This window comes from Pan troglodytes, chromosome 11, assembly GCF_028858775.2.
Source record: "Pan troglodytes isolate AG18354 chromosome 11, NHGRI_mPanTro3-v2.0_pri, whole genome shotgun sequence".
NCBI lineage: Eukaryota > Metazoa > Chordata > Mammalia > Primates > Hominidae > Pan > Pan troglodytes.
In genome coordinates, this window is record NC_072409.2 from 23,492,584 (window position 1) to 23,514,984 (window position 22,401).

General features: G+C 40.9%; 1 long non-coding RNA gene across 1 annotated transcript in view; it reads left to right on the forward strand.

Annotated features, from left to right (window-relative positions):
• LOC134807633 (uncharacterized) overlaps window positions 1-9,210 on the forward strand; it is a 55,871-nt gene extending 46,661 nt beyond the window's left edge. The window contains exons 2-3 of the long non-coding RNA XR_010148581.1: window positions 8,751-8,829; window positions 9,103-9,210. This is a non-coding gene — a long non-coding RNA (uncharacterized LOC134807633). The remainder of the gene's footprint in view (window positions 1-8,750; window positions 8,830-9,102) is intronic.
• The last annotated feature ends 13,191 nt before the right edge of the window (window positions 9,211-22,401 follow it).

Below are 22,401 nucleotides of genomic sequence, written 5' to 3' on the forward strand. Positions count from 1 at the left end.
GATAGCAGAATCAGGATCACAATGCAGGCTGCATTGCTTTGCTTGTGAGGAGACCCCTTCAAGACTGCTGAAAAGAAGCCATCACATGCCCTTGGCCAGAAGCCTGGCATAGTGAAATTCCGAGAGGTGGAGTTCCTTTTTTATTTTTTTCTATTAATATATGATTTTCCTCTATTAAAGAAATAGCAATTAATATTTGAGAAAATGTGCTCTAATTACATTTTGCAATCCATGCCCTTGGGTTAAAGTGTACCCAGATGTAATTATTTTTGTGAAATAGCTCTTAACTCTCTGCATATTAAGTCTTGCTTCCTTTAAAAGCAGCAGGATGCCTTCACATCATTGCTGTTGGCATTTTCTTGTCAGAATTACTAAGGATTAATTACAAATTACTTTTATTGCACTGGGAGTAGGCAGCACGGAATCAACAATGTGTCCTAAACGTTAATGTAGTCAGTAGTTTTCAGTCATTTTGGTCTCAAAACTCCGTAGCCTTTTAAAAATTGAAGACTCCAAAAAACTTGTGTGCATACGGCTTTATCTATGAATATTATTAGAAATAAAAACTGAGAAACTTAAAAAATCTGTACTTATTAATTTATTTTAAAACAACAGCAATAATCCTGTTGCAGTGGGATTAATGGGTTATTATTATTTTAAAATAAATTAATAGGTAAAGAGTTACAGAAATAGTTTAACATATTTTTATGAAAAAATAACATTTAAAAAAATGCTAAGAGCAGCATTGGTTTTAGAGTTTTGTAAATCTCTTCTATCTCTGGCTTAATATGAGACAGCTGGATTTTCATACCTGCTTCTTCCTTGAGTCCGTTGCAGATATCATACATCATGCAACCTCAGAAAAGCTCCACTTACAGGAGAGAATGAGTCTGAAAAAGAACCATAACATGCTGGTATTGCGGTGAAAATAGTTTTGACCTCGTGAGCTCACTAAAAGTGTTTCAAGGATACTTAAGGGTCTCTGAACCACATTTTGAGAACCACTGGCTAAGTTAAAATAATAAAGCAAAATTCATTTATGTATCCAAACATTATATTTCCATATGAGTGCTTTCATTCAGTCCTCCCAACGAACCAAGGAGGTTATATGTTATATCCAATTACATATGAGAAAGTGTTCATCAGTAAACTAGTGAAGCAGCTCTTAAACATCTGAATGCATAAGCCAGGATTTGGGTGTGGAACTTTTTGTGCGACATCCAGTGGCCAAAGTGATGTCACTCAAAGACGACAGACTTTGACTTAGTATTTCATTCTGTCCTTGAATATTCATTTGTAGGTAATTCATTTGGATCCATCATCCAATAGCTTATCTCAATTCTATTTCAGCTTCCTATAGTGTAGATGCCTATTTCATGATGCAGGATGTCTTATTTTGTTGTTTCCTATTCCTTATTTGTACCACTTTTAGGGGAGGTGATGTCCTAAACCTGCCATCTGCTGACCAAAATAATAATCATAGCAATAATCCGCTGAGCAAATACCAATTTGCACTTTGCTGAGTGTTGGAGTTGAGGAGGAAGAGGGGGACTGGAAGAAGCAATGAGTGTGGTATAAAGAGACTGGGGTTGTACAATAAAATGGAATTAGCTTCCAACTCATTTCTTCTACTTACTAACTGTATGACTTGGGCAAGTCAAGGAACTCCATGAACTTCAGTATCCTTATCAGTAAAACAAAGATAACAATGCTATTCTCCCAGGGCTGTTGGGAAGTTCCTATAAAATAATGCACGGAAGGTGCCTACCACTGTGCCTGATACATAGTGAGAGCTCTATGGACAAGTGCTGTGATCACGCAGATTATAGTAGTGATGATGAAACAATACCCCTGACATTGGCACAGTCAGGTTGATTCAAGGACCCACAGAGGGTCCAGAATCACAGCCAGAAACTACAGCCTCTCCTTTCCTTCTCTATCTGTATTCCAGCCACAAGAGCCACCTTTCAGACCCTCAATCATGCCAGGCTCCTTCCAGCCTCAGGGTTTTTCTAAATGCTATTCCCTCTGACTGAAAGCACCTAAAACCCTCCATACTCACAGTCACCCAGCTGTTTGCCCTTCAGAGCTAGTAAAAATCACCTCCTCTGAGATGCCTTCCTGGACTACCCAGATCAGTCACACTCCTATCTCCCTCCATAGGTTTACAGAAAACCCGGTGTTTCTTCATAATATTGTCAGTTAATGAAGCAATTGTATAATTGCTTGTTAAATGTCTGCTTTCTCCTTTCTCTCTAACTTCTATATAGTTGCAAAGGAAAAGAACGTGATAACAGCCTCTGAGGCTGTCACCTCTACTTCAGGCCACACATATTTAGATTTGCTGAAAGCACAGATCCCAGGCATAAACTTCCCAAATAACTAACAGCCCAAAGCCTTTTAAGGATAATAATAGCTGCTACTTTTTGAGATGTTCCTTTGTGCTAATCATTGTATACACATGATCTGTTTAATTTTCTCAGGACCAAAATTTGCAGATGAAATAACAGATTCAGAGAGGTGAAGAAATTTGCCTAAGGTCAAAGTCGGCAAAGAGCAAAGTTCAAATCTAGGTCAGTTGACTGACCATTCTGGCTTGCCCAAGACTCTGAAAGTTCACAATTGCTGAAACCCCTCTGTTCTGGGCAAATCAGAACGGTTGGTCACCTTACTAACCCACTTAGCTGTCTGCTTCTAGAAAGCCACATAATCTTCCCAAGTGCAGGCTTCTTCATCTGTAAAATGGCAATAACAGCCCTATCTGTAGAATGGCTTCAAGTCATGAATGGAATAATATATTTAATAATAAAGGGCCAGGTGTGGTGGATCACACCTGTAATCCCAGCACTTTAGGGGGCCAAGGCAGGCAGATCACCTGAGGTCAGGAGTTCAAGACCAGCCTGGTCAACATGGCAAAACCCCATCTCTACTAAAAATACAAAAATTAGCCAGGCATGGTGGTGGGCGCTGGTAATCCCAGCTACTCGGAAGGCTGATGCAGGAGAATTGCTTGAACCCAGGGGCACAGAGTCAGCAATGAGCCGAGACTGTGCCACTGCTCTCCAGCCTGTGCGAGAAAGCGAGACTCTGTCTCAAAAAAATGATAATAATAAAGGCACTTAGTAAACATTCATTAAATAATAGAGTAGGCTTTCAAGAAATGTTTACTGAATGAATTGACAAAAGTAATAAATATATAGGAGATGCGTTGGTAAATTTATTAAGAAGCATTTAGAGAAGGGAGACTGTTGTGAACGGAGGGAATAAGAAATGGCTTCAAGAAGTGACTTCAGAATGATTTTGGAGTCTGGCCTTATAGAAAATATAGTAAGGCCAGGCATAGTGGCTCACACCTGTAATCCCAGCACTTTGGGACGCCAAGGCGGGCAGATCACCTGCGATCAGGAGTTCGAGACCAGCCTGGCCAACACGGTGAAACCCCATCTCTACTAAAAATACAAAAATTAGCCAGGCATGGTGAACGGTGGCTGTAATCCCAGCTACTCAGGAGGCTGAGGCAGGAGAATCACTTGAACCCGGGAGGTGGAGGTTGCAGTAAGCTGAGATCACGCCACTGCACTCCAGTCTGGGCAATAGAGCAAGACTCTGTCTCAAAAAAAAAAAGAAGAAAGAAAGAAAGAGAAAGAAAGAAAGAAAGAAAAAGAGAAAGAAAGGGAAAGAAATTATAGTAATTATGTATGCAGGCTTAAGATAGGAGAGTATTCTATGAAAAAGGTCCAAAATGTTCACATCACAGAACACATAAAGTACAGATCCCATCGACAGGTTATTAACGGCAGATGTGAGTGAAGCATGGATGTATATTCTAGAGGAATCACACACAAAGCTGGGAGGGAAACAGCCTGGAGCATCAGGTCTGATGATAACTCTATTCCCTTAACTAAAGGCAGTCACCAAACAGAACCGTCTACAGCAGAGGTGTCCAATCTTTTGGCTTCCCTGGAAGAAGAAGAATTGTCTTGGGCGACACATAAAATACACTAACTTATGATAGCTGATGAGCTTAAAAAGGAAATCACAACAAAATCTCATAATATTTTAAGAAAGTTTACAAATTGGTGTTGGGCCACATTCAAAGCCGTCCTGGGCCATATGCAGCCTGCAGGCTGTAGGTTGGACATGCTTGCTCTACAGGCTTCTTTGACGTGTGACTAGGCATTTGTCACCATTCCAATTTGTGTGTGCCCATAAGTGCATGTGTTTTAAAGAGCATTACTGAGCATCTACACTATGCTCAGGACTGTGTTACTCCCACCACTTTGATAACATCAGTTTGATAGCTGAGAAGTTCTGATGAAGAAAGTCGTGAAGGTGCTGTGGCAAGGACACAGGAAGACAGAGAAGAAGCCCATCACATGTGTGCCTCAGCCAGACTCTCCAGGCTTTCCAGAGAATCCATAAACAATGGGAATGGTTCCCCTTGACATCTCTAGCCTGTCTTCTCAAAGAAATACTGTCCACCCTGAAATATTTACTTGATACCAGCTAAGCAGTTTACCCAGAAAATGTGCACACGAGATTCACTTTTTCCCTAGACTGCCTGCAGTTGTTCTCTTCTTCTCCACCTCACCCCTTTCTCTTCTATAAATCTTATTTGCAGCCTTTATAGTAAAAGTAATTGCTGTGGTGTTTCTTTTTGTTGTAGTTTTTTTGTTTTTTGTTTTTTTGAGATGGAGTCTCACTCTGTAGCCCAGGAGGCTGGAGTGCAGTGGTGCAATCTCAGCTCACTGTAGCCTCCGCCTCCCAGGTTCAAGCAATTCTCCTGCCTCAGCCTCCCGAGTAGCTGGGACTACAGGCGTGCGGCACCATGCCCGGCTGATTTTTTTTGGATTTTTTAGAGAGATGGGGTTTCAACATGTTGGCTGGGATGATCTTTTTTTTTTTTTTTTTTTTTTTTTTTTGAGACGGAGTCTCGCTCTGTCGCCCAGGCTGGAGTGCAGTGGCGCGATCTCGGCTCACTGCAAGCTCCGCCTCCCGGGTTCACGCCATTCTCCTGCCTCAGCCTCCCGAGTAGCTGGGACTACAGGCGCCCGCTACCACGCCCGGCTAATTTTTTGTATTTTTAGTAGAGACGGGGTTTCACCGTATTAGCCAGGATGGTCTCGATCTCCTGACCTCGTGATCCGCCCGCCTCGGCCTCCCAAAGTGCTGGGATTACAGGCGTGAGCCACCGCGCCCGGCCGGCTGGGATGATCTTAATCTCCTGACCTCGTGATCCGCCTGCCTCGGCCTCCCAAAGTGCTGGGATTGCAGGCATGAGCCACCGCGCCCAGCCTGCTGTCTTTTATCTACAACTAACCTGCTGATAATTCACCAAATTTCTCTGCATGATCCTTTTGACATTATTCTGAAAGTGATAGGTCTGTGTAAAATTTCATATTTTGCCCAAGTCAACATTTACAGAATAGACACTCTCCTCACTTCCAAAAATAAATAAATAAATATGCTAAAAATTAGCAGACCACAATTGACTTTTGTTCTCAAGACTTCTGTTTTATTTTATTGAAGACTCCTGGCTTTGTTCATCAAAAGTCAGCATCATCACCAAAAATTAGCATGGGAAGATGACAATAAATAACAGCACATTTTAGGCCACAGCCACCATTTCAAAGATAAAACAAATCTTGTTAGATTAATGAAACCACAAAAGAGAGAACTGAACTTCCACAGTGTTTCTGATCACTGCCCCACACTTTCCTCCCTTGGATCTACCCAGCCGTGACATCATGCTAGATTATCTTTCTAACTATAGCTCTAATCTTGCCATTCTTCTAAAAAGAAAATTCAATGTCCCACAATTGCCCACAGCATAAAGTCCCAACTCCTTATCCTACTATTTGTACCCTTCTGTGATCTGGTTTGACTGCACCTGCTTTACCAAATTTCTCTTTCTCTCTCTTCTTCTCTACCTCCTACCTATGAATGCCAGGTGGCCGACTGCAAGGCTGCCTTGATGAAGAAGTGATGTATTGATTTACATTCAAGCACAAGTTTTTTTATCTCAGAACAGCTATTTTGAATACCACAGCCTAATACAGTTCTATCTGTCCATTAAAGTCCAACTCAAAGTCCACCACCTCCAGAAAGTCTTCCCTATTCTTTTCAGCTCGGCTAAACACAGTGTCATTGATTATCCTGCTTATACTCCCTAACAGCATCTACAAAGCTGGGTGTGGCTGTGCTTATTCACTTGTCCAGCCTCATCCAGCACCACCTGCCCTTTGTCCCTATATATAGGTCCCTCCTCTGTATGTTCCTTGAACATACAAAGTTATTTCCGTCCTGGGGGCCTTCATACATATTCTTCCTTTCTTCTAAAACCCACTTCCTCCCATTAATCGTCTGGTCCACAATTTCTGACATTTCAGGCTTCAACTTAAAAGCCACATCCTCAAAAATACCCTTTTGGATATACATCAGTCGGGGCCTCGGCAGGAAACAGGTGTCATATTCCAAATGGGGTAAAATGTTCACAAAGAAGCCATATACAAAGTTATGGACAGGGTTTAGGGACACCAACAAGAGATAGTGTGGTACCCTATGGCTACCATCAGCTGGGGAGGCCGGAAGCAGGAGGGAAGGGAATGTACCAGAACCTGGAGAGTGTAAGTGTAAGGGCCACCTTAAAGAATTGAGAATTGATGGCCTTCGGTGGAGAGTTTCAATCAAATAGAGATATGGCATGGATAGAGCCAGGAAAGTAAATAACCCAGGCTCATTCTTCACCCACCATCTCAACGGCCAATCCCCACTGGACGCAGAGGAACCCTTTAAAGCAGTCGATGCAGAAAGGCTCCCAGGAAGGGTGAGGAAGGGTGGGAAAAGGGGCTGCTGGGACAAACAGAAGCTACCAAACACACCACTCATTCTTAGGTAGACACTCTGATTATTCTGCCTCATACATACCAACCTATTGTTTTTCTTCTTAGTAGTCAATAACATTTTTAATTCTACATTTATCTTTTTGCTTATGTCTATAAGCACCTTCAGATTGTGAACTCCATGGCCATGAAACAGGAACCTTATTTAGTGAGCTCACTGAAGCATTCACAGAATGTAGCATATAACAGATGTTGAATAAATACTTGCTAATAAATGAGTGAACACATGGATCCATCAGATATGTAGATATGTGTCAATATGTGTGTGACACATATAATTATGCACACATACATCTCAGCTTCAAAGAAACAAACCTCCTCTGCAGAATGAAGAAATGCCAGAACATTTCACATCTAAATCAATGAAATGAAAACAAAATGCTGCCTAGCATAGAGACTCAAATTCTAACTTCAAAGAGAGCTGATCATTTTCTGAGATGAGAAAGTCTTTCCCATTAACCTCCTGTGAAACACGCTGAGCCAGACTAGATAAGCTATCACTGTATTATACAAAATTGTTATCTTCCCCAATACACATTGCAGATTTAAATGAGGTTGAGTGGGAGTATTCTCCTTAAACTCTGTTCTTTAAAAAACCTCAGTAGCTCCCATACCCAACTTTTTAGCTTCAAAAGATGGAAAATACTAGCAAAATCTGAGTCCCCTTCTCTTGGAATTGGGGTTTTACACATCTTCCAAAAGCCTACATTTCTCTGAGATCTTGCAGTACCATTGCAAGGAATCCAGACACAACCTCTTTAAATCAAAATTTCCATAAGTTCATATTACATGGAAGTATGATTTATAGACCATTACATTTAACACCGAAACACAAACTTCCACATTTCCTTCTCTCCTCCCTCCCCAACACATTGTCACTTTGATAGGAAAGGAGGAAGTCTTTTTCCTTTAGCATCGTACACAGCATAATTCCAAATACTTTCCTTCAGTTCCTCAAATGTGTCATATGCCATGTTCTCTCCAACCACAGGGTCTTTGTACTTGTTCCTTTTTGGTAGGAAATGCAACTCTCTTTTCTCCAGCTAGTTTTGTCTTTAAACAACAACAACAAAAAAAAAACAGAAAGGGGGTAATATTAATAACTAGATTGTAGAATGACTGTAAGGCAAACTTGTCCAACTCATGGCCCGCAGACCAGGATGGCTTTGAATGCAGCCCAACACAAATTTGTAAACTTTCTTAAAACATTACGAGGTATTTTGCAATTTTTTTAGCTCATCAGCAATCGCTAGTGTTAGCATATTTTATGTGTGGCCCAAGACAATTCTTCTTCCAGTGTGGCCCAGGGAAGCCAAAAGATTGGACACCCCTGCTGTATGAAATAATCAAGATAATACATGCAAGGCACATAAAACAGAGCCTGACACATAGTAAGGTCTCAATAAATACCATCATCATTATCATCATTGACCACATCATCAATTACTACTCTACTTCCAAATTATCTTTCAGATCTCTAATCTAATATTACTAGCTCCAGGAAGTTTTTACATACCCCAGATTGGATTGGATGCCCCGATCGTGCCCATTCATATGACTAGTACCTTTTCTTCATAGCACTAATTATAACCCATAATTAGATATTATTCAAATAAACACAAAAATAATGTATATGTTGCCAACTAAGAGAAAAAAATCCTTGAGGATGTTTTTCTCAAACATGCAGCAAGCATGTTTGTTATTGTTCACCCTTGTGTCTCTAGTTCTAGAATAATGTCTTGCATTTAGTGCTCAAAAAATGTGTTAAATGAATGAACAGACAACGTCTCTCCCTTTGTGCCATAGTAATCACTTTTCATAAATTTCCTTCATCCTCCTTATTTCCAGAGCTCTAAAGGTAGGCATTTCAAGAAGCTGATGCATCAAGAAGACACATGACCAGAGATCCCAGCTCCCAGATTCACAGGTGGGCCACAACCCAAATGTGCATAGTTCCAATTGCAGAGTATCCTGGTCATAGGAAGGAAATGAAAGAAGCTATCTGTTGTGGACTGAATGCTTGTGTCCCCCCAAAATTTATATGTTGAAGCCCTAACCTCCAACGTGATGATATTTGGAGGTAGGGCCTTTAGGAGTAATAAGATTTACATGAGGTTATAAGGGGAAGGATCTTGTGATGGCATTAGTTCCCTTATAAGAAGAGACCAGAGAGCTTGCTCCCTCTCTTTCCACCATGTAGGATGCAGCAAGAAGGCAGCCATCTGCAAGCCATGAAGGGGGCCCTCATCAGAACCTGATCCTGCTGGCACTCTGATCTCTGACTTCCCATCCCCCAAAACTGTGAGAAATAAATGTCTGTTGTTTAAGCCACCCAGTCTAAGGTATTTTATTATAGCAGCCCAAGAAGACTAATGCAGTCTCCTGCAATGGATGGGAGTGGGGGTGGGGGACAATTTGCTGCACTCATGGATACTTCAATCTTACTTATATAGTTTCTTACACAATTGTTAAAGCATAGTTCTGAAAAAGTGTGCAAAGAAAACGCTTTATGTCCACCACATTATTTCCTCTTCCTGGACACACAGAAGGAGCACATTTCCCTTACTTGTACTTGGATGCAGGTCACATGACTGAGTCCTGGTTAATCGAATGCAGACAGCAGTGCTAGAGAGAGAAAGATTTTATATATACAGATATAAATATATATATATATATATATATATATATATATATATGTCATTCCCATGCCTGACCCAAAAAATATCCCGTGTGCAATATTCCACAGTCTTCCCCTCCATTACCACCTTGTAGGTTAACAGGGCTACTTGTCACCTATTATACTTCAAACAAGTGAGAAATACATTTTTATTTTATTAAGTCCCTGATATTTCAGGGCTTATTTGTCACTGCTGCATATCCTGGTATTTTCCTGACTAATGCAAAGAGGCAGAGTGGAACAGTGGAAAAAGAAAGAAAGAGATCAAGGGTTTGAGGCCTGGTTCAACCATCAGCTTGTGATGTGACATTGGAACATATCTCCTCTGTAGCCCTGAATTTTCTCATTCATGCTACTCAAATGTGACTAGATCACCATGAACGGTCTCTGATTTTGCCCCATATCTACCTGGAAGCCAGATTCAATGCTTCATTATATCCCTCCCTCCCACACATACACACAGTCCTAAACGCAGTGATAAATCACATTGTTTTTCACTGACGAATTTCTTGGATGATAACAACAGGGTTTATAGCTAGAATGACCTTATATGTCATGGTTTGGCTAGGAAAATCTCCATTTATGCCTGTTGTCTCAGTGTAATTCATTATGGTTATTAATAAAAGAGCCCCCCATTTGCCTCTTAGGCATTCTGGTTTAAACAATAAATTATGGGGTTAAGGTAATTATATCATACACAATTCTTACCAGACACCTCTCTGCCCATTCTATTGTTCTCCCTCCACCTTGAGGCTTCATCATCCCCAAAAGTCTTCCCTGGAGTCCTTTACTAAGTAAAGTTTACTGGATCATCTGCCTGCAGCCATCTAGCTAGCTGAGAAATTGCTCAGAGAAATACCTAACTCACAATCATATTCCATGGCCTCAAACTGGCCACATGGCCTCACTCTAATTGCAAGGCAGACAGGTTATTGTAGACTTCCTGGTGGCCTTGTATGCTCATGAACTTAAAACAAATTGGTATATGTAAAGTTTTTGTTTTGTTTTGTTATTATTATTATATTTTATTTTCTTGCTATAAAGACAGAGGTATATGTCAAGTTTTAATAAAATGCCTTTGCTTTCTCTGTAGGAAAATGACTATGGGGTAACTTTATAGCACTATTCCCTGGAAGCTATTCCCTGATAAAGGTGGAATGGCATTGTTAATGAGGAAAATGACATCTGATTGATAAACTGATTCTACACTGGGCAAATTGTGAATGAATATGAATACCTGGAGGGAAGGCATAGATTTGAGCTTCCCACAGTGCAAGACCTGGATGCTGTTATAACAGATATTGGTTCCTATGGAGCTTTGAGTTTTTAAGCTAGGATGGTTCCCATACTTAATCTTGTAGTCTCTACAACAACAACAACACCTGTGTTTTTGGTGGGAGGAGGAGCCTGGCCCTTGGACTGCCGTGAAGACTCACACCAAAAAGATGATATGCTTGATGCTGCCCTCTTGGCCTGCTGTGTTTCCTCTGGAACACTCTTCTAAGTGAAATTGACCACTGTGGTCATGTGACTTTGATTACTTTTCCTTGCTATTCAAAGTATGCATCTTGGAGAAGGAGTATCAGCATTTTCCCAGGACTTGTGAGAAATGCAGTCAACCTCCTCCCCTACAGACCTACTAAATTAGAATCTACAGTTTAACAAGGTCTCACCATGACTCTTACGCACAGTTAAAGTTTGAGAGGCAGCAGCGGTATGAATGAACCAGGACTATGGCTAATCAAATAGCCTCCAGTCCCAACACAGCCTAGACAACAATTTCCCTCAATGTTTTAAGTGTATTAACAGTTACGCTTTATTACCTTCCCTCAGAAATGTTTACCAAGCTCCATCACATGAAAGCAAGAGAAAAAGACAATAAGAGAAAATCCATGTAGACTGGAACACAAGGCTCCCCTGGTCCCATGAAGTCCAGGAGAGCTGGGCCAGTTTCGCTCAGCCTGGACCCTCCAATAAACATCTACAGGGAAATTAAAGGCAGGACTTCATGGGAGAAGCTCAAGGCCAAGAGAGTCCTTCCTGCTTTTCCAGCCATGCATGGGTTCCAGCTCTCTGAGAGCAGAGGAATTGTCTTCTATAGTGTTGCCAAATTGGCACAGTGAGGCCCTTAGACAGATACTTTATTCTCTCCCAGTTCCCATTCTGTCCAGCTGTTCATCAGCTATACTAACATCTTTTGAAGTGAAGAACAGAATGGGCTACCCCGGAAAGCAACTTTTTGGAGAACAAAGAAAAGGGCACACAGGGCTGGGTCAACTACTCTGTGGGCTGGCTTCAGAGGGAGAAATTTAATTTTATTTTTATATATTTCACATTCCCTGGAAAGAGGTAGTGAGAAGTCATGCCTGGTGTTTAGATAAGGAAATACTAGATTTTCCTATGAGAAATAGGAAACCACATGTATTAAAAATGAAAACAACCATATAACATATATTCCATATGGTCCCAAGATATTACTTATAGTCTTCTCTATGGGTAAGGATTATGAGTTGTTTCCAGTACCTTCTTTATAAAAAATAACACATAATATAATATAATGCATTGTATTATAAAAATAATACAATCATACATTTTTTATTTGAAATGAAAATACATAAAATGTGAAAACAAAAGAGATAAATACAAGAGGTCTTCAAAAAACTTTATGAAAAATGCATATTGTGAACAAACTCCATGAAGTTCAAAAATGTTTTGCACCAAAATAAACTCATACTAACTTGTTATAACATGTCTGAAACAGATTTAGTTTGAGGCACTAAAAAGGAAATATAGTTTGAAAAGCTCCCATATCAGAATGAAGTGAATTCTGCTAGAATGGAAGCAAGAACAAACATCAAATTTTTGGTGAAGCTTGAGTGGAAGAATGGTGAAATCAATGATGCTTTACAAAAAGTTTATGGGGACAATGCCCCCAAAGAAATCAACAGCTTACAAATGGATAACTGGGAGTGTGGAAGATGGGAGAAAAGTGAAAAGATTGTCTTGGGTGATTTGAAAAGAAAGAAGGGAGAGTTGTTCTTGTCTGGAGATGTAGCCCAATGATTTATTTGGCTAGCTTGGAGTCTCACACTTCAAGTCAACATAAGAAAGGCTCACCCCTGGCCAAGTGTGGTGGCTTACATCTGAAATACTAGCACTTTGGGAGGCCAAGGCAGGAGGATTGCTTTAGCCTAGGTGTTCAAGACCAGACTGGGCAATATAGCAAGACTTCCACTCTACAAAAATTTATTTTTAATTAGCCAGGCATAGTGGCACATGCCTGCAATCCTAGCTACTTAGGGCACTGAGCTGGTATATGTAAAGTTTTTGTTTTGTTTTGTTACTATTATTATATTTTATTTTCTTGCTATAAAGACATAGGTATACGTCAAGTTTTAATAAAATGCCTTTGCTTTCTCTTTAGGAAAATGACTATGGAGTAACCTTATAGCACTATTCCCTGGAAGCTATTCCCCGATAAAGGTGGAATGGCATTGTTAATGAGGAAAATGCCATCTGATTGATAAACTGAGGTGGGAGGATGGCTTGAGCCCCGGAGGTCAAGGCTGCAGTGAGCAGCATGCAGTGATCATGCCACTGTACTCCAGTCTGGGCAACAGAGCAAGACCCTACCTCAGAAAAAAAAAAAAGAAAAGAAAAATGAAAGCAAAGGCTCAGATCCTTTCAACAAATGTAAATTAAGTGCCCGCTATGTATTATACAAGGAGATTCAGGTGTTTTAAACACACAATATCCATCCTTTAAACACTCTAAAAGTGAAAATGATTATTATCACGCTACCAGTGGAAACAACTGAGACTTGGGGTGACTGAGTGGCCCCCCTAAAGGCTGCAAGCACCTACCTTATTGCAGGGCTTCATAAATGTTTGTTTTGGAGTAGAAGAAAGTGGAAGGGGAGTTGAAGCCAGATCTGCATTTCCTAGACACCTCTTTGAACTATTCTTCAAATATTCAGTCTTCTATAGCTTCACTGAGGACAAATTTCCCAGAGAAATTTGCTCCACTCAGTCTTTCCATTTTCAACACCTTTTGCATCCCCCACATTGACTATCCCCTCTCTGGCCCCTCTGCCCATAGGCATCAAGCAAACACCCACACTTGGGCAACTACTGTCTTCCAATCCTCCCTTTCTTTGCACAGCTGAAAGTTCAATGTTAAGAAGGCAAAGTAATTAAAAGTATAAAAAGAAAAAAAATCACTGTAAAATGAATTGGTGCTCTATGCTGTGGTTCACCTGTTTCTCTTTTGCTTGTCTTTTCACAACTGAATATATGCACCGCTGCACCGCTGCACAGCTAATGTACCTGTCCAATCTGATATAGCTTACTCAATTGCCCTATCCATGCAGAGATACATTGATTTTTACTTCAAAACCAACACCACCAAGCTTCCTATTTCATAGAAATTGAAAAAAAAAGAAAAAGTTAGCCCACTTTAAAGAGAAAAGGTCACTTCCTGATTTTGCTAACATCAGGAAACAAAGCTTTAGATCTTTCAGTACCTGCCTCCATCCCCAACAAAGCCCATAAATCTAGCATAACCAGAGGACAGATGCCTGATTGATTGTACATGTGAAAAGTTTGAGTACTCAGAAATTAGCCATTCTTCTTTTCAAAAAACTTCAGATTTTGAACTTCTAAAATGTACTCAGATTCAGACCTCTCTCTCTCTCTTTCTTTCTTTCTTGAAATAGCGTTTGTTCATCCAAACTTTTTGCACACCAATTATGTTCCAGGAACCATTCCAAGAAGGCACCAGTCCCCTGAGACATCTATGTGCAACATTTTCTGTGTACTTCTGGTTCGAAAACATGTGTGAGTACATGCACTTAGAGGCAAAAGGCAGAGTGGGGAGAGACAGATATTTGGAGGATGGAAGTCAGCAAGAGGGAACCAGAGAAAAAGCCAGGCCTGAGCTGAGATCTCTTTTCTGGGATGGTCCTATGTTTTTGGATCTCTGTAAAACGAAAAAAAAAAAAAAAAAAAAAAAGCCTTAAAACAAATCGTGTTTTTCCTGATATTTTGTATTTAAAATTACTAGGTAAATGTACAGTTTAAACATTTATTAGGAGCCTGCTAGTCATGAACATGTATAAACCACATGCTGTATTCTCAAGGTGCTTACACTGCATTTGGGGAGAGCCCTACATAGCTACCTAGAATACAGGTAATATAATTACATAGTGGTTACAGCAACTTTCTCTGGAATCAGGCAGACCTGTGCAACAATGGTTTGAGAAGAAAGAAGGGAGAGTTGTTCTTGTCTGGAGATGTAGCCCAATGATTTATTTGGCTAGCTTGGAGTCTCACACTTCAAGTCAACATAAGAAAGGCTCACCCCTGGCCAAGTGTGGTGGCTTACATCTGAAATACTAGCACTTTGGGAGGCCAAGGCAGGAGGATTGCTTTAGCCTAGGTGTTCAAGACCAGACTGGGCAATATAGCGAGACCTCCACTCTACAAAAATTTATTTTTAATTAGCCAGGCATAGTGGCACATGCCTGCAATCCTAGCTACTTAGGGGACTGAGTTGGTATATGTAAAGTTTTTTTTTTTGTTTTGTTACTTTCTCCGTCAATTAGTAGCAGTAAAAACTTGGAAAAGCCATTTTGCCACTCCATGTCTCAGTTTCTTTATCTGCCAAATGCGAATAATAGCATTAGTGGGGTTATTGTAAAACTAAGTGAAATTATGAGCATCATGTGCTTAGCACATAAAATCGTAATATGAGCTCACTAAAGGTAGGCCGTTGTTGTGACGGTAAAATAATAATTAGTACTCTCATCATTATTGATTGCAGGTAGAAGCATGATATGAAACCCTACAGAGGAAAGAAGGATTTCTTTCTTACTGGAAGTCGAGGGAGGAAGCACAGAAACGAGGCAATATATGAGCAGTAACTTTTTTTTTTTTTTAATGAAAGATGTATGAAAGGGTATTCGATGTCACAATGAGGATGCCGCCTGCACAAAAATGGAGTCAGGCACTGGGGTTGGAATAAAGAAGTGTGCCTGGAGTCAAGGGAGTGGAATCAGAGGCTGAAAACAAAGCTAAGGGGAAGGCCAGGGAGGCCTTCCAAGGATACATGACCAGGATTTTGCAGGCACGGGGAGATGTTGAAAGATTTTAAACTGGAAGAGGAAGGGAGTGAAATGAACTAGAAAGAGTTTGGGTTGGAGCCTTACTCATCAAGCTAGTGTAGAGGTAGAAGAGTTAACCTCAATGAAGTCCCCTAGAGAATGACAGATCAGCTTACGATTTCCCTACTGTGTACACGTAACACCATGAATTGTCTGTTATTAATATAAATTAGATTATATAATAATTACTTATTTAACTTCTTGTCTTACCCACCTTACTGTAAGTTTCATGAAAGCAGAGATAATGTTTGACTTGCTCATTGTTACATGGGCAGCGCCTAGCACATATTAAGCTCTCAAATACCCAATGGATGTCTCTTCCTTTATCCATTATTAATCGATATAGAAGGACTTTCCCCAGCTTTGCAAAGAATGCAGACTCATCTCTCTTCTTTGAATGACAATGGAGTTATTAAGGGCCATGTAACTAATAGAGTTTTCTAGCCATTCAGCTATACTGAAGCCCCCAGAAGCCAGAAAAGTGATGTTCTTTTTTATTTTTTATTTCCTTGAATCTCCTACTTCCCTGGTATTAGTTTATCATTAGTTCTGCATCACTAAAAATCATAAAACTACATTAAAAAAAAGTTTCAGTATTTCCACTTGGTAAAATCTGCCATTATCCTAATTAATTGCAATGGCATGCTTTAAATTCATACATTACATTCATCTGGTATTTTGGAATATGTTGCATATCTCAAAGCACTAATATAACCAGCAATATATCCATTTCTCCTTTTAAGCTCATCTGCTTTTTATGACCAAAGAGAGTTATGAAATCCAATGTATCTGCTTCTTTTCCCTGGTTACCAGGAAGCTCATAAATATACATGTTATGCTTAACTATTAAAACTGTTATCAGACAGGATTGCTTAATACATTCACTTTACTCTCTACTTTTATATCTTGACTCCTACCTTTTACCTTGTGTTAATGGCTTCAGTATATACCTGTGCATTTATTTTACATTGTCTCAAAACCTTTTTAAGGTTGACAGGAAGATGATAGATAGATAGATAGATAGATAGATAGATAGATAGATAGATAGATGATAGATCAATAGATAAATATGTGATTTAAATACACACATATATATATCACCAATACTGGAAGTATATCTATCTAACTCCCAGATGGCTTCTGTCCCACCTTTCTATCAGCTCTGTCTTCTTCAGTAATCTATTTTTGTCATCCACCAACCAGAACACATAGCTTCTCTACAATTAGTGAATTCCAAAAAGAATCTTCTCATATGAAGCATGAGTTAACACTTTAGACATTAGGGAAGATTTTATAGAGTTGTCATTTTTTTTGTACCAATTTATGGGCCACATGTGAAATTTTGTTACACGTGTATAATGCACAGTGATCAAATCACGGTATTTAGGGTGTCCAGCTCCTGAGTAAAGTACATTTTTGTTTAAATATAGTCATACTACTCTACTATCAATCAGTGAATTTATTTTTTCTATCCTCTGTATATTCATACCCTTTAACCCACTTCTCTTTGTCTTCCCACTCCCCCTGCACTCACCCTTCCCAGTTTATATTCTCCATCTTTCTACTCTCTACCTCCACGTGACCCAATTTTTTAGCTGCCACTTGTAAATGAGAACATGTGATATTTGTCTTTTTGTGCCTGCTTATTTCACTTAAGATAATGATCTCTAGTTTCATCCATGTTGTTGCAAATGACATGATTTTAGTCTTTGTTATGGCCAAATAGTATTTCATTGTGCATATATACCACATTTTCTGTATCCATTCATCTGTTTATGAACACTTAAGTTGATTCCACATCTTTGCTATTGTGAATAGTGCTGCAGTAAACATATGAGTGCAGGTATCTCTTTGATATACTGATTGTTTTCCTTTGGGTAGAGACCCAGTAGTGGGATTGCTGGATCAAATGGTAGTTCTATTTTCGCTTTATGAGGACTCTTTGTATGATTTTTCATGGTGGCTGTACTGGTTTACATTCCTACCAATAGGGAATTGAGTTCCTTTTTCTCCGCATGGAAGTGTATTAGGAAATGCATTTCTGTTCTTTTTCCCAGATCTCTTTCGGTTACCCTGCCTTGGGTCTATTTTAATACTCTAAACCGAGGGTCAGCAAGCTTTCTCTGTAAAGGTCTAAATAGCAAATATTTTAGACTTCGCCAGCTGTGAGGTCTCTGTTGAAACCACTCAGTTGCTGTTGTAGTGGAATTGAAGCCATAGATGTATACACAAATGGATATGATTACATTTCAATACAACTTCAATTACAAAAATAGGTGCCTGCCAGATTTGGCCTATGGTTCAGTTTGCTAGCCCTGTTCCAAATCTTCCTCCCACTGCCCCTGTCCTCACTGGGCCCTCTCAGTGAAGTGTCACTGTGGCTCAACTCCAACGTCCAATCTCTTCAAGTTAGCCCCAGCAAGACAAAGAGCTCTAAAGTTAAAGGGACAGGACCCTCCCTCCTCAAAAGGCCACTTAGTTACATGTGTTATTGCTTGAATATACCCTGGGTGAGTCTGTCCTTGTCTCACATATACCCATAGTTAAAAAAAATATATTTCTACCATGTACAGTGATCATCAAAAGATAACCTTAAATGAATAAAATTATTAAGTTACTTTTAATGGCAAAAACCGCAATCACTTTTGCACCAACCTAATGATTTTAAATGGAGTAAAATGTCTCCATTCTATTCCAAATATATCTGCATTCCAGAAAGGTTCTGAAGGTATTTCTAGAGCCTGCAGCTGTAGTCAAGGTTAGAAAGAGGGCTCAATCAAGGGAGCAAAAAAACTAGCATGTAAACCAACTTGACTCAGCTACATGGCCCCAGACAATAACTTTATTATGCCTCAGTTTCCCTACCTACGCAATAGAGGTGGTAGTTTACCTGTCCAAAGGCTAAATTTTGGACCAGATGATCTCTTGGAGATTGTTTCCCTAAATCAGTGTTTTTCAAATGGTCTCAGGCATCTGCATTCCCTGGGGTGCTTTGTTAAAACAGACTACCAGACCCCAGCCTGAGTTTCTGAATTAGAGTAGGTCTAGAGGGTCATAAAGTGGCACCAAGTTCCCAGGTGCTACTGCTGCCACTGCTGGTGTGGGCTTACACCTGAAGGCCTCTAGTCTCTACAACAGAGATCTCCCAGTCCCTTATATAGGAAAGCAATGTTGGAGGAATGGCTACTGCTGGCTTCCCTTTATTTTTCAAAATGGCTTTCCTTCTTGAAGGGATGAGAGGTTAGTTCTATTTGCCCACTGAGTCTCAGGCACTGCAGCCACATCTCAGCAGCCAATTCCAGGCTGAAAGGAGGCTGGGGTGGTCACTCTCATGAGGCCATTCTCTGGAGAAAGATAGAGACACGGAGTACAGTTGAGAAGAGAGAGGCAAGAATGCCACCACACAATTCCTTTACATAAGCCACTCTTCTAGAACTTTCTCTTTCCATAAACATGAAGCATAGATTGAAGGTCAACCCTACATATATGACCAGCAGCAAGAAACGCAAGGTGGGATGCAAGGACTTAGAAGACTAGGAAAGTGCAGACCGCCCTCAGGGACTCTCATCTTATGAGCAAGGCAACATTTACATGTGTTTACACACTTGGGTTCCACATCAAGAGAAGTAGATAATTAGACAATTAGGTTATGTGGCATGAAAATAGAGGCATTCCAGAGAGGGTGTTGGTGGACTTGAGAGATCTGGGCAAGCATTCCTGGAGATGATGAGGCGGGTTGGCAAAGGCTGGAAGGGAGAGGAAGAACAGGAGCAGTGGAAAGCCAAGTAAAACACGAGAGGAAGCCTGGATGCACCTGGAATATTAGCAGAGCCGACATGAGAATGAGCAGAGAGGGCCGGGCAAGCAGAGGGAGTTGGGTGCGGTAGCTCATGCCTGTAATCCCAGCACTTTGGGAGACCGAGACAGGTGGATTACGAGGTCAGGAGTTCAAGACCAGCCTGGCCAACATGGTGAAACCCTATCTCTACAAAAGATTAAAAAAAAAAAAAAATTAGCCAGGCCTGGGGGTGTGTGCCTATAATCCCAGCAACTCAGGAGGCTGAGGCAGGAGAATCACTTGAGCCTAGGAGGCAGAGGTTGCAGTGAGCCGAGATTGCGCCATTACACTCCAGCCTGGGTGACAGGGCGAGACTCAGTCAAAAAAAAAAAAAAAAAAGGAGAGAGAATGAGCAGAAGGGACTCTTACACCTGTCTCTCTCCCTGATGGTATGTACTTCCTTTAGTTGTTCCCATTTCTGTGTCCCAGTTTCCTCCTTTTGTGGAATGAAGGATTCAAGCCAAATTTTCTGAAGTTTCTAAATTTTATTCACCTTGGAGAGACCCCATGCCAGAAAAGGGCAAATGAGCAGGTGAAGCTTAGCCCTTCTCTTTGTCCCACCTGTGCTTCAGCCAAAGCAGCCCTGTTTTCTTATGTTTTTTTACTCCTTATACAGCTTTGCTTCCAGAAAGGATTTATAACTTACTCAACAAGAAATTCTATAAAGGCTCCTTCCATCTGCACATCGTACAGCTTGAGTAGAAGACAGAAAGAAGCCAGTTAGCACAGGTCATGGATTTCTATGTTGGCCAGGCTAGATTCTAGAACAGCTGGAAAGCAGAGAGGGGCTTAGAGCAATGGGGGTGGGAAATAGGGAGCCACTGAAGGTTTGTGAGTAGAGGAGTGTCACAGCAAAAGAATGAATTGAGCCCACAAACTACTGTACTAGGAACTGATCTGAAAATCTCAACTGCTCAGAAAGTTGAGTAAAAACAAAGGGTGATTTTTCCCCCTTGTCAGCCTTCCCTCCCAGGACATTGTATTGTATGCAAAACGGGTAACTGTAAGACAAACATTTTTTTCCACTGCCCTTCTCAGCCCCACAGGCCTTCAGGAAGACCCAAACTTCAAGCAAAGCCTTTTTATTTTTCAACACCCACAGCTTCCATTCAACAATCAGAAGTTTTCCACTTTGATCAAAGAGGCTGAACAAGAGGGCCAAGGGAGCAGCTGGTTCTCAGCAACTCTGGGCAGACCACAGAGCCCTTGCTACCCACTCACTGTCCGTGCCCACCAGAGGACACAGCCTTCTCCCCAAATCAGCCAGGCACATGCCCCAGAAAACACTGGCTTGCCTCATTCCCACCTTAATTACCGGACCAAACGAATGTGAACACACTGTTTTCAAAACCAAACTCAATTGGGATCATGGGGGCCTCGGTTTCCTTGACTGTAAAATGGGTATATCGCCCCCCACTCTATTTAGCCCAAGAAAACAATTTATCTCTTGATGTCTCTTTCGTCTCCAGGATCTATGCTTTTACAGACTCACTGGGAGGAAATATCCAGACCAACTCCTAAAGCCTGATCTAATTTGGGAGATGCTCAGAAGTTTTGGTTCTATGCAAGAACAGCAGTGGTAATAATCCAAGCTTGGCTTTAGACACAGGACATTTCCTTAGGGGCATCTGGGATCTCTGCTGGCTCAAAGTGATGCGCTGCAGACAAAAAGTGAGCAGAAAGGAAAGGAGGTGCTATGCAGAATGAGCTTCTTCCACGGTGATACCAAATGGAGCTTTCAAAGGCCCACATCTGGAGGCAGCAGCTATGCAGTGATTAACATTTTAAATGGTATTTTGAAATGGAGATCATTAGTAACCACAGATGTGATCTAACTCTGTCCCCCACGTAATCTGTCTATTGTATCTAAATTCCAGACTTGGCCCAGTAGACAGCTTGGGATGTTTAACAGGAATTGTCCAACACCATCCCCAAATCTATTTTTATTCATGGAGTACTCTGACATCATCTCGCTTGGTCTTCCTGATGACTGTAATGCAGACTGGGAACAGAGAAAGCCATAAAGACTTGTATGATGGCCCAAGGCTAAGAAGGGAAAGGGCTGAGACCACACTTCAGGTTTTAGCTTTCAGGTGCAGTGAAGATTGAATGACTTAGCACGAGCTTTCAGCCAGGCAGGCTGCAAAGTGCACCCAAGTTCTTTCAGTGATCGACACTTGCGACTTAGGTTGAGATAGTTTTCATCCTCCCTGAGCCTCAGTTTTCCCATCTGTAAAAAATAAACATTGCCTGCCTTGGAGGGTGGAGGTGGAAGTGGAGTGAAGCCACATGTAACTCCTAGCGCTGTGCCTGAGACAGTAGAGGTTCAATTATAGTAGTCATATACACACACAACACATACATACACAAGACACAACACACCACACACAACACATACATACACACCACACACAACACATACATACGCACCACACTCGGCATGCATTGCAGATCACAAATGCACACCACACACACACTGCATACATATACCATACAGAACACACAACACCTACACATACCCCCATACCACAAATACACACACACTACATAGTACACCACGCAGAACACACACAGCCCCCATATTCCACACCACACCATCTCACTGCCAATTCCTTCCCCTCTTCATGAGTTTTATGGCAGGTCCAGGTTCTTCTGCCAGTTTAACAGATCCCAAAACTTCTGCAGGAGTGTTTGTTCAAAAGATTGATATTTCCAGATTCCTGCTTTCTGACAGTATCTTTGAACCCCAAATTTCATACTGCCATGAGCCAGTCCCCCTTTGGAGAAATATCTCCATTTGTGTGCCCTTTTTCCCCCAGGGAAC